Source organism: Equus caballus, chromosome 13 (assembly GCF_041296265.1).
Source record: "Equus caballus isolate H_3958 breed thoroughbred chromosome 13, TB-T2T, whole genome shotgun sequence".
Taxonomy (NCBI): Eukaryota; Metazoa; Chordata; class Mammalia; order Perissodactyla; family Equidae; genus Equus; species Equus caballus.
Window position 1 is genome coordinate 32,928,258 of NC_091696.1, and position 13,326 is coordinate 32,941,583.

General features: G+C 44.8%; 1 protein-coding gene and 1 long non-coding RNA gene across 2 annotated transcripts in view; both read right to left on the reverse strand.

Annotated features, from left to right (window-relative positions):
- Window positions 1-13,326, reverse strand: part of HS3ST4 (heparan sulfate-glucosamine 3-sulfotransferase 4) — a 381,827-nt gene that overhangs the window by 215,330 nt on the left and 153,171 nt on the right. The window lies entirely within an intron of this gene.
- On the reverse strand, window positions 2,087-9,551 carry LOC138917148 (uncharacterized). The gene is made up of 4 exons (XR_011424699.1): window positions 9,424-9,551; window positions 2,522-2,640; window positions 2,296-2,393; window positions 2,087-2,196 (listed from the first exon to the last, which is right to left on the reverse strand). It is a non-coding gene; the product is annotated as an uncharacterized lncRNA (long non-coding RNA).

Sequence of the window (13,326 nt, forward strand, 5' to 3'; positions counted from 1 at the left end):
ATCCCACTGAGTAATATAAAGAAAGGGAGGAGCCTGGTGTAACCCGCAGTCTCAGGGAAGAGGGCTGGGTGTGAGGAACTAACTGAACGACCAATTATTAGCTACCCGCCCCTAGACACTTTCCCTAACCTTTCTTAGACTCGGTTTCCTCATCTACCAAACAGTGTCCACATCAAAATTCTGTTGACAGGATTAAGTGAGTCAGTGTGTTCTGCCTGCCCCAAAGTCAGTGCTTAATAAAGGTGAGTGGTTATAGCTATGACCAGTATTCTCCAATAGCCTCCTAAAGTGTGGGTCCACTGCTCATCCAAAGACACATCAGTTAAACATATAAGAAGTTCTGGAATCCTTCAGAATTGAATGGACCCCTAAAGGTCTGCTAAGTGCACTTTTGCCTGGAGTGAACCCCTGGGAATTCGGCTTAGACACTTGGGACACCCCCACATCCTCCTGCAGTTGCTTGCGGTTTTTCTGAGAGTACGAGCTGGGAGAAAGGCACCGGGAGCTGTTTCTTCCTGAAGCAGAGGACAGCAGATTCTGGTAGCCCTTTCCACAGCCTGCCGTCAGGGTCCCTAAGATACTGCCAGAGCAGTGTCTTCAGCACGTTAGCCAGGAGGCAGGGCAGTCTCAGCCTCCGGCCCAATGTTCAACATTTTTATTGAGGCCTGGAATAAAGGTTGATAAAAATTTATGTATGATACACAGTTGGGACTTTATCTTGTAGGTAATATGCTACACAATGGAATCAGGCTCCCAGAAGATCTCCACCAGCTGGTGGGGAAGGCTGAATTACACAACATGAAATGTAACAGAGATAAACACAAGGTCCTACCCTTGGGGCCCAGCCACCATCTGGACAAACCCATAATGGGGAAGCAGGTGTGAATGCACCTGGCTGGTTTTCATTACCCACAAGCTCAATACCAGTCAACAGTGTGATGCAGTTCTCAAAGCCAGTCAGATCATTTTTGGGTGCATTACTTGAAGTAGAATTCTAAAGCAAGGGAGGTGACACTTCTGTCCTGCTCTGCCTTTCATTATGGGTCTGAGTGTAGTTCTGATAGATAATTAGAACTCTTGAGCATCACTGAATAAATGGAACCAGGGAAGTGATACGGACTTCAAATCATACTCTTTGTGGTTGAAGAACTGGGGATGATTAACACAGAGAGGAAAAGATTCGGCACAGCAGGACCACACTCTCTAAATTCTTAAGAAGCTATAAAAAACTCTGACTGATTTAAGCCAGGCAATGGGCTGAATACTTAGGATGCAACAACTCATTCAGTCCTCATCCTAACTCCATGTTATCCACAACTGAAGATGAGGAAACTCAGACCGACAGAAGTTAAAGGATAATTTGCCCAAGATCACACATCTGGTGAGTATCTAGGATATGCGTTTAGGTTTGTCTGACTCCAGAGTCTGCACGTTAACCAAGATGTGATAAGCTTCATGGAAGACACTCCTTCCTCAGAGACACACCATAGAAGGGATGCACTGCCTGTGTGCCTGTCTGCTCTTGCACTAGTCAGGAAGCTCCTGATAGTATGAGCAGTGTCTTGGTCATCATCATATCTCCAGCGCCTAGCACACAGTAAATATCCTATACACATCTGCTGAAGAAATGAGTGAATTCACGTACGAGGACAAGCTGTGGGCACGCACAAGGAACAACTCTCTATAGTCAGAATCATCACTGTACTTGATTCCAAGGGCTACTAACAAAGTACCACAAACTGGGTGGTCTACAACAACAAGAATTTATTCTCTTACAGTTCTCGAGGCTGGAAGTGTGAAATCAAGGTGTCAGCAGGGCTATGCTCCCTCTGAAGGTGTCAGGGAAGAATCCTTCCTCGTCTCGTCCTGGCTTCTGGAGGCTGCCGGCAATCCTTGAGGTCCTTTAGCTTACAGCTGTATTACTCCAATTTCTGCTGTCTTCCCACGGCCTTCTTCCCTCTGAGTGTGTCTTCTCTGATGTTCTTATAAGGACATCAGTCACTGGATTAAGACCCACTCGATTCCAGTATGACCACATCTCAACTTAACCAATTACATTTGCAAAGACCCTACTTCCAAATAAGGTCACTTTCATAGGTTGTGGGCAGACAACAATTTCAGGGGACACTATTCAAGCTGCTGCAATCACTGAATAGGATGAGCCACGTTAGGAGGTAGATGGAGCATGGCTGAACTCTAGGAAGGACCAGACAGAGGATTTTCGAATTTAACAGTGAGGACTCTGGCAATAAAATTAAATGTCAATCTAGGATATCATCCTTTCATTCAACACACATTTACTGATCCTGACTGTACGCCGAGCATGAAGTCACATGGTTGAGATATTAGAACATGTGTAAGGAGTAGCTGGTTCCCTCGATGAATCTCAAAGCCTGGTAGGGAAGAGAGACGTGCAAAGGAACAACCAAAATACAGTATAAGAGAGTTTGCTCTGAAGGGCTATGGAAGCACAGAGGTTAAAGTACTTAACTCAGCCCAGAGAAAAGACAGGGAAAAATACCTTTGGTGAAGGAAAAATAACGTTGACACTTCGGGTGTCAATGATGAGTGGAGCTCCCCAGGAAGAAAAACTATGGCAAAAATATGTTGTCTCCTGCCCAGGTTCCATCCTTCCTCTCTCTAGGAAAAACACAAAACATTTCTTTGGGAAACCACTTCTTCTCCATTCTCAGCCCTGTCCACTGAGTAGGGGGTTTCAGGCTGGTCAGTATATCGCATGTCCTTGTCTAATTAAAGCCAATAAGAGACAAGGGGACAGTGGCTGGGGTTGTAGGAAAGAGAGGTATGGATTCTACTGCATTCGGGGCTGTAAAAATGTGAGGCTTGCAGCTGCTGGAACCATCTTGCAACCTGAAGGGGAGAATCTTGAAGCTGCCAAGAAAAACAGCAAATCCTGGGAATGGAGCCATTCCCCAGAAGCACCGCCAAAGGCTGGATCCTGTTGGCATGATTTGTGTCCTGAATCAACTATACCTGAAGCCAGACCTACGCATGGATTGTTCATTACATGTGAGTCAATAGATATATTCTATTTTGCTTAAGCCAGTGTGAACTGGACTTCCTGGCACCTATGACCAAATGACTCTTAATTGGAACAGCAGCTCAGGTTGCAAAAAGGACATATTGGAAGTCACAGAGGGGAAAAAAAAAAAAAGCAGGGCGCTTTCTAGAAATGGTTGAAAATTCAGTGTGGCTGGTGAATGAGGAGAGAGCAAGTGGAGGTTTCATTGGAAGGGACTGTAGATCAAGCTAGTTTGGGTTTCATCATAGAAATTCTCCAATTCTGAAATTCTTTGATTTTCTGAGTCTGTGTTCCAGAAATCTTTGCAGGAGAAAGGGAACATTAGCCCAAGAGTAACAGTCTCGCCTGAGTTACAGCCTCAGATCCTAATGTGCCTGCTGTTGGGCATTTTATCTGTATCCATCAATCTGCAGGGAAGCAGGGAGTCAAGGGGGAGAGTTACTGCCCAGGCTCCTGGAGCCCACGGCTGATCAAACACCTGGCAGTAATCCTCACAGATTGCAGGAGCTGCACCGCCATGGCCAAGGTACTTGCAATCCAGTCATACTAAAGGATGCCAGAAATTTCCACTTCCGGACTCCAGATCTTTCACAAGAGTAGGAAACAGAGCTGAAGCTTGTAGTCACATCTTCATGTGCACACAGTCCTCAGGCCTTGTACCAGGCTTAGCAGCTGTGACGCAGAGGAGTAAGTTGCCCAGGGATTGCCCAGAAGGTCATTCTGCCCACTCCACAGGGCATCTAGCAACATCTGCCTGTGTCTGGAAAGGAGACGGGGTCTGCAGAGTTAGAAGTCAGCATGGACATGCAGACTAGACTGGGTACATGGACACCAAGAGACCGCTTGGCATTCCCATCAGTGCCATGAATGACCAATGCCACACAGAGGGGACAACGTGCATTCCCTCCTCAAATGGGGCCAAGTAGAAGAGTAGCAAGGCACCCAGATACCTAGGTTCCAAAAAGCAACAACAGGGACAAGGGAACAATTTCAGATAAAGGTGAAGCTATAGGAGACTTTGCAGAGCTGGACCTGTCTTGATTATGTGTCTGTTTGCCTGATAATTATCTGTTTAATTCTCTAAAACGTAGGTTCTACTACACCACTGGCCTTGTCTTTTTTGATCAACACTGTATCATGTTTATTTAAATGATGGTAAACCATTAACAATACAATGATCAGGCAGTATTCTAAGTGCGTATGTGTGTCAATGTGTTTGATCCTCTCAATAATCCCATGAGACAGGCACTATCATTAACCCCGTGTACAAAGGAGTAAGCTGGGAGAGAGGCTGAATAACTTGCACAAGGTCACACAGCTCATATATAGTGGAGTCAGAATTTGAACCCAAAATGAATAGGCTCCAGAGTCCATGTTCTCATTATTACTATGCTTATACTGCCTTCCAACTGCCTGGGACATTCAGTGAACAAGTACTTACTGATTATCGCCTATACACCAAGGACGTTTCCAGGTGCTGGAAATTTAACAATGAATGAAAAGAAGTCAGGAGTTCATTAAACATTTGCTGGATGGATGGATAGATGGATGTATGGATGGATGTAAGAATGGATGGGATAGAAGGATGGATGAATTGATGGATAGATGAAGTGATGGATGGGTGAATAACAAGGCAAGGGGTTCACAAACGTGGAAAGGATCTGCTGACTATCACAGGTGAGTCATCAATAAAAGAGGCTGTTCATCTCTCTTTCTCAGGTTTTTTCCTGCATTTGATGGTAATTTGTCAGCGGAATGCACACAGGCTCTAGGACCAGAAGCCTGGCTTCGTCCCTTTACCATCTGTGTGATCTGGAGCAAACCACTTAACCCCCCTGGACCTGTTTCCTCACTTAGAAAATGAGAATAACCCTAGCTCCTCACACCATTGCTGTGGATTAAATGTTATTTGCTACTATTTGGAGCCCAGTTCAAATGTTATCTCTTTTCTGTAGCTTTCGATTCGGATCAATTTAACAAATGTTTATGAAACGTGTCCTTTATGCAGACATTGTGTTGGGGATAAGGATACAACCCTAAATTAAGCAAATATGGTCCTCATATTCAGAGAAATTTTAGTTTAGCAGGGAAAACAGGAAAAAAATGTTGAGTGTTGAGAAAAGGGAATTGTGGGATGCGAGGTGAGTGCTGGATGAGGGTAGAACTAGCCTCGCCTCCTTGATGTCCCCATTTGCTTCACTAGGGTTGGCTATGTCTGTACACATTTGTCTCCCCTGTTAAACATGGCTCTTAGAAAGATGTCCACACAACCTTAAAGCGGAAACAATTGCACCAAATGGATAAATGGATGGATGAATGGATGAGTGGGTGGAGAGATGGATGCATGCATGAATGGATGGATACATGGACAGACAGATGAATGGAAGGCAGCTGAAACAATCGTCCACATAGGAACAGTCAGGACTTCACAAAAGTCATGTTCAGGGGCAAAACCCAGTGCACTCTGAGCCAACATCCACATATTTGAAAACTGTATGGAACAAGAGCATCAGGGGTAGAGCTGCAATAAAGTCAGAAACTTCGACTGAGATGACATGAAGAGGAAAACAGGGCCTGGCTATAGGAGATGATGCCAACAAAAAGAACTCTTGGGATAGCTGGACCCAGAGGGACAGGTGTGGTGTGTTACAAAAACGGCCGCAAACGTCTCCCACCTTTCCAATATGACTTTACAGCTCCTTTCATCAAGAGGTGGAAGGTATTCAGTTACACTTTGAATCTGACCTCACCCGTGTGACCTGCTTTGGTCAACGGGACATTAGCAAATGTGATACAAGCAGAAGCTGAAAAGCACGTGCACACCGGAGGTTGCTCTCTTGGTGCTTTGGGAACACTGCGACCACTGTTACGTGAACTGCCAGGCTAACTAAGCCTGCTATATAATGAGAGACACATGGCTATAGCATGTCTATTGCCCCAGCTGACACAGAGCCAAGTGTCAGACATGAATGGGACCATCCTACCAGGTGGCCTCTGCTGAGCTGCCAGCTGACTGCAGAGATCGGCAGACTTGGCCCATAACCAGAAGAACCACCCAACCAGCCACAAAATCATGAGAAATAATAAAATGGTTACCATTTTAAGCCACTTAGTTTGGGGTGGTATCTTACGCTCTGAAAGCTCACAGAGAAACAGGGAATCATGAGTAGCCATGATCGCTCCAGCAGACTGAGCCAACAGGCTAGTGTGGGTGAGGCCACTCCTGTCTGTTTGCTAATCCTTGGGACAGAGGGATCATTTCAGCGAAAACACTTCTCATCAGTACCAGCACATGAGCGGACCACTCTCTGGAATTTGAGAGACAGCTTGCATGCATGTATTCATTCAATCACTTTCTAATTGTTGAATAATTTATTCAGCAAATATTGATTGAGCACCAATATGGGTTAAGCCCTGCAAACAGAGCAGAAGGCAAGACAGACAGAGGTCGTGTCCCTACATGGCTAAGTGACCACATCGTTTAGGGGGCTGGAATGGAGTTTGGAACAGGAGGAGAGTTTGGAGCAGGAAGTGGCATCATGACAACTGTCTGGCCTGATCCTGGGCCTTTAGCCAAAAAAATCCACCCACATACTGCTTGACAGCACCCAGTAAGTTGGAACTACAGCTGTCCTCGCTCTTCACATAGTGGTTAAGAGGACAGAATCTGGAATTGCACTGTCTGAGTCTAAATCTAGGACCTACTATTTGTGTTGATTAGTCTCTTTGTGCTTCAGTTTTCTTATTTAAAAAATAGGACTAATAACAGTTGCTACTTTGTAGGGTTGTTGTAAGGATTAAATAAGATAATACCTATACAGAGAAGTACCTGGTTCACCATAGAAAGTGCTAAATATGTTATTATTTTTTATTATCCTTCTTCCTTGTTCCTGTCATCTTATTCTCACTCCTCACTTTATCCAGCTCCTGACACGTAGCTCTGACATTTTTGCACCCATGTGGGTTTTCCTTCCCCGATTTAGAGCCTGGGCACCCCCTTTGGGGCAGAGGTATATGAAAATATACCTCTTGAGTCCACTGCTGCAGGGAGTGTAACTGACGGGTAGTTCTGGCTCGATGACTCTCCACTGGCCTGGACAAAATTCTTTTGGAATTGCATCTGCAACAATTCCTACCCAACTCCTCCTTGGCCCTCTCCTCTGTAGACGTTAGACTTGCACTGCAATCTGAATCTTCCTTCCCTTTTTCCTTCACATTCTCCCAAAAATCTCTGGGATGTCACATCCTGTATTGGCATCTGCTTCTGTTTCTTGGAGGACCCAAACTGACACACTCTTTGACACTATGTCCTAGCTATGTTCTCTCATTTCCTCTGCTTATTGCTGCCATGGGCAAAATCCTCCCAAACAACTAGATTCCAAGACCTAGAGCATCTGTCTCCCTTCTCTATGGGCCAGGAGAGAGGGGACTAGGAAGAGGCATCAGCTCTACACACCCTGTACTATCTCCTCCACCCTAAAATACAGCTGGAACCTGACTACTTCCACTACTTTCCTCTTGGTCCAGGATGCCATCCTCTCTTTTGTTCACTGTTGTATCCACAATACCTAGTATAATATCTGGCACATAAGGGAGGGAGGGAGGGAGGACGAGAGAGAAGGATGGAAAGATGAAGGCATAGATGGAGAGAGGGAGGGAGGGAGGGAGGGACGAGGGGATGAATGGATGGATGGAAGGATGCATGGATGGAGAAAAGAAGAAAAGGAGAGAAGAAGGGGAAGAGAGAAAGAGGGATGAGAAAAGGCCGGCCAGGTGCCAGAAATGCAATAAGACTCACCCAGGGAGAAGGAAAATTTCATCAGCAAGGACACAACTGATGCCCGTGGGAATTGAACCCGTGGATTTACCCTAAAAACATCCCACTCTAATTTAATTTAATTCATCCTTTCCGGCCCCAAGTTGAGCGGGACAACATAAGATTGGCTGGCCTGTGACTTCTACCTGTTAGTATCCCAAAGATGGAGATGAACACTCCAGGAAGACCTGGGCCTGAAGCTACGGAGCAAGACAGACAGAGACCTGAATCTTGGTCCTGTGCAGTCTCGGCCAAGTGACTGAAACTCTCTGAGCCTTATTTCCTTCATCTCTAAAACTAAGATAAGAACATGTCTATCCTAAGATAACAACAGAAGTGTCCTAAGAATTAAGTAAGAGAACACATGTAAAGGGCCCAGCACAGAGTCTGGAATTTAACCAATGCTAGTTCCTCCCAGGGACAAGTTATTCTGTGTCCTAGTTTCCCCACGTGGAAGAAGGTGTTAGCACCACCACCTACTGCCAGAGTTTCTGGGAGAATTATATGAGGACACAACGATTCCACAGACGTTAGCCGTGCTGCTGCTCCTGCTGTTGAAGATGAGGGGTTCCGCAGACCAGATGTGTGCCCAAGGTCCCACAGCTTCCCTGAACAAGCAAGCGAACTCCTGAGCCCTCCCTGTGACCACTTATGAGATGTTTAGATTCACTTATTTTGCACTTGAGGAAAAAAGTCAAAAAGAGGTCAAATAACTTGCCCAAAGCCACAAAGTTTACAAGTGGCAAAACTAGGATTGAACCCATGGGGGCGCGTCTACCTTCCACATCTATTCTCTTCCCAAATCCGAGGCCACTGGGACCAACCCCTGCTGCTTGGGGGAATTTGCCACAACCTGTCCTCCACTTGTTCAGAGACTGACACTCTTTCACAGTCCAGATTTTCTCTCGTGCAAGGGGAATCTGCGAACTCACACCATCAGTGCTGTTTCTCCACAGAGAGCAAGTCACCAGCCTGGTCCCTTGGGCTGTGACTTGGAGACAAGCCCCTCCTGCTCTCCAGGAGCAGATGGCAGCCTCTGAAGCCATCTTTCATTGAGCTCCTTTGTGGAACCCCAGGAACCTTCAGTAATTACTGATATTATTCTCACATTAAATGAGCTAATCAAATCAGAATTCTGAAAGTATAGTGGGAAAGGTAAACACACGCAGGCATGCGCACACACAGACACACATACACAAGCGCTTCGATGCCACGGGGATTCTTAGAGGCTGCCACACAAAGAAAGCCTAGGAGCATTCTCCCACAGTGAACCAGCCTGCACAGAGATCCTCCCATCTGGTTTTCTCTTACAGGCAGATGTGGTGTTTATTAACCACCTCACCCCCAATTTCCCTGCAAGGTACATGGCAGGGGGCAGGCAGTGACTACAGTTGACAAGGGCAATCTCTGTTTCTCTTGATTCCTAACCAGTTTTTAAAGTTGACAATCGGAATTCGATTGGCTCCTTAAAGGAATTACTCACAAGGAGTTTAGCCTCGGGATGGAATGCTAGGCTTTCTTCCGGTTTGTTTGAATTCTGAACCTTTTCAAAGGGAGGGCTCACCAAATGGTCTCTGTTTACGAAATGTTTTCTTCTCCAACTTAAACAGTGGTTGCATTTCTTTTTCTTTTAAGACAACCCTGAAATCTAGCAGGCTGTTGCTTTGTGTCAAGGTGCTCCCGGGCATCTGCTGCAGGCTGACAGAAGGGACATCTGTTGTCAGGGCCACGGACTCCTACGGAGGGGAGGGGGAAGGAGGAGAAGAGTGAAGCAGGTTGTGATGCCTGCTGTTCCATCCGGATTTAGTATCTTACAATGAATCTTCAATTTTTAAAAAAATCAGCTTTTTGGCATAGAAGTCGTCACAGCCGCCAAAGTTCTAAGTCTGTTCCATTCCCTTTACAGGATTCCAAAGAAAGTGGCTGGGTCCTGGCTTCTTCCATCTAGGCAGCGCCCAGCTTCATTCAGGTGGCAGGCAGGCAGAGGTAGAAGCAGCAGGAGCAACAAGACACGGAAGCGGGTGAGGATTCTCATTTAGTCGGTACGCATGCGTCTGATATGAACTAGCCTAGGATCTTTTTTGCTTTATTTTCCTAATATCTCAAAAGAACACTTTAAAGGATATACATATATGTATACCTAAATCTACATACCTACCTGCCTGCCTGTCTATCTATCTACCTATCTTCCTATTATCCATTTATCTTGTCTACCCACCTATCTACTCCTGTGTGTATTTTACAGCTGAGTAAACTGAGGCCCAAGAAATACTTACTAAGCCCCTGTCACAGGTCAAACTCCGTGAGGTTCAACACTTGCCTGTATATGGATGAGTGGAGATTAACTCAGCTTTCCCAACTCCACTCCCAACGTTCTCCATCGGGATCCCACTGACTTAGTAATTCTTCATCTTGACTGTAAGCAACTTCAGCATCACTCAACCTACATTTATGGAACACCTAATATGTGCCAGGCTCTGTGGCTAGTGAAAGACATAATCCCAGGCTGAATCCCTGGGATTAAAAGCCCCACAGAAAATGCCTTAGCAGTCCTGCATGCATTGAGCAACTGCGTGTGTGTGTGTGTGTGTGTGTGTGTGTGTTTACTGAAGGTGAAGAAAGACGAAATGGAAATCTAAAGCAGAGGGACTGCCCTGCAGCAGAATGTGTTCGGTTAGATTACAGGCTGTCAGTCTTAGCAGCACAGGATCCTAAGGCCATGCAGGGGCTGCTATAGGACCAGCAGACCCTCCACTTAAGGAGAGTTTCAAACCTAGGAGTTGACCTAATTTCTCCCCCTCCAGCTCTGCCAAATCCATCACACAGGAGAAACGGCAGCATTTGCTGTTCCTATCAAGGGGTGGGTAACCCTCCTCCCCCCAGCCCCTCTCCAGAGATTATCCTTTGCGAATCCTCCTTAAGCCTGTGGGCAATTTCCTAAAGCAGGCCATTGCTCTGTACACTGGGCCTGGGATCCAGGGTGGACATAAGGTTTCGGGTTTGACATGTCTTCTTTACTCTCGGTGGATGGCAGGATTTTCAGGATGGATTTTATTTCAAAGTCTGTTTTCACTCTACCAAAGAAAAGGTGACCTGGGTTGGATACGCTTTCTGTGACTGTGGTTTGGTAAGACCGAGCCCCGTCCTCTTCTATGTGCGTGGACCGGTGAGCCTTCCTGGCTGCTCAGATTCCCTAAATACTCATAAAGGGTGAATATAAGACTCAGAGAAGCCAATGAAATGGCTGTTATGACCATTAAAATTCCTCTGCAAGATCCCATTACATGGAAGAATAAACCTGACTGCCTCCTCAGCAATAAATGCTATCTTTAATAGAGAATATAAGCCCTCTAAGTACAAGGCTAGTCTCAGTCCTTCAAACAGATCCACGAATTACTCAGAAGCACAGGTGAGCTCACACCCATGGATGACACACACGACGTCTGGGATCATTAGCCACTGTCACCAGCCAAATCGCGTTCCCTCAAAATTCATATGTTGAAGCCCTAATCCCCAATGCATCAGAATGTGACTAAATTTGGAGATAGGGCCGTTAAAGTGATGATTAAGTTGAAACGAGGCCAACAGGATGGGCCCTAATCCAATATGACTGATGTCCTTATAAGAAGAGATTAGGACCCACAGAGACACACCAGGGACATCCTGCACATAGCAATGACCACATGAGAGGTGGCAAGAAGGCGGCCATCTGCAAGCCAAGGGGTGAGGCCTCGGAATAAAATCAACCCAGCGGACACCTTGATCTGGACTTCCAGCCTCCAGAATTATGAAAAACAAATTTCCATCGTTTGAGCCACTCAGTCTGTGGTATCTCGTTATGGCAGCTCAAGGAGACGAATGCATGAGTCCAAACATTGGACAGCTTGGATAAAATAAGGAAAATTTTACACACACAGTTTCTAAGTTTAAGTGACTTTAAAGGCAACAGATTTCTAAACCTCTAACTATCCAGGTTAAATATATTTTTCCAGAAAATATATACCATAAAAAAACAAAACAATGTTTAATTCCAATGGATGACTCGATTTTTTTAAAGCAAAATTGAGTACTTTTTTTACAAATCCAATTGGCCAAAACTATAAGACTTTTAGACAATCATATAGGAGAATATCTCCAGGCCATTTTAGTACACAGAGAAATCTTAAATAAGACCAAGAAGCTGGATTCATAAAAGCAAAGAATAATTAGTTTGATTACATTAAAATTAAAAATTTCTATTGATCATAAAACATCATTAAGAGAGAAATGCAAGCCACACAGTGGAAAGTATACTTCAAACACATAAAACTAACAAAGGCTTCATATCCAGGATATATAAATCAATCAGAAAACAGGCTACACAACAGAAGAATGAGGAAAATACTAGATTATGTGACACAAAAGAAGAAATTCAAAGAGCCAAAAAGAATGAAAGGAGGCCTAATTCCATTAGAATTAGGAAAATGCACATCAAAACTGCAATAAATTACCTCTACACATCTTTGGCAAAGACGAAAAACTCAAACAATATCAAGAAAAATCAAGAATATGAAGTAACAGGAACTCACACACTGTACTTTGTAAAGTAGTTTGGCCTTATTCACTGAAGTTTAAGATACAAACATCCGATTATCCAGCATGTCTATTTCTGGATAGGTACCCAAGAGAAATGCATGCACACATGCACCAAATACAGGTACGAGGAATATTCATAGTTACTGTGATACAAGAAGAAACACATATATTGGTCTTCATCCCTGGCTCCTGGCCAGAGCTCCTAAAATCTTTGTAATTTTAACAGTGATAATAAAGGTACAAGGAGCATCTTTTGTTCTAATATTTGGTCTCTGACCCCATTTCCTGACCCAGAGCTCCTAAGTCCCTTGGAATTTCCTAGGTGATAGGAGCATCTCTTTTTCTGAGATGACTGTCAGAGAGCTGCTGGATAGCTCCTGGATGGTGGCTTGTGATATTGTGATTTATAATAAGAAATACATATTTAGTTTTCAACCCTGTTCCTGGCTCAGAGCTCCTAAAACCCTTGGAATTTCCTAAGTGATGAGAGCGATAACAGCGGCTTTTGTTATGTTAATGAGGTGACATTTGGACCCCATCTAAGGATGGGGGCTGGTTGCCAGGAAAACCAACCATTGATTAGAGCATTAGAACTTTCAGTCCCACCCCCCCCAAACCACCCCCACTTCAGGCAGAGGAGGGGCTGGAGGTTGAATTAATTGCCAATGGCTAATGATTTAATCAACTATGTTTATGTAATGAAGCCTCCATAAAAACTGAAAGGCCAGGATTCTGAGAGCTTCTGGGTTTGGGAACACGTGGAGATTTGCGGACAGTGACACAGACAGCATGTAAGCTCCAGGCCCTTTCCCCGTGCTTTGTTCTGTGTGTCTCTTCATCCGGCTGTTGATTCATATCCTTTAATATCCTTTGTAATAAACCAGTAATCTGG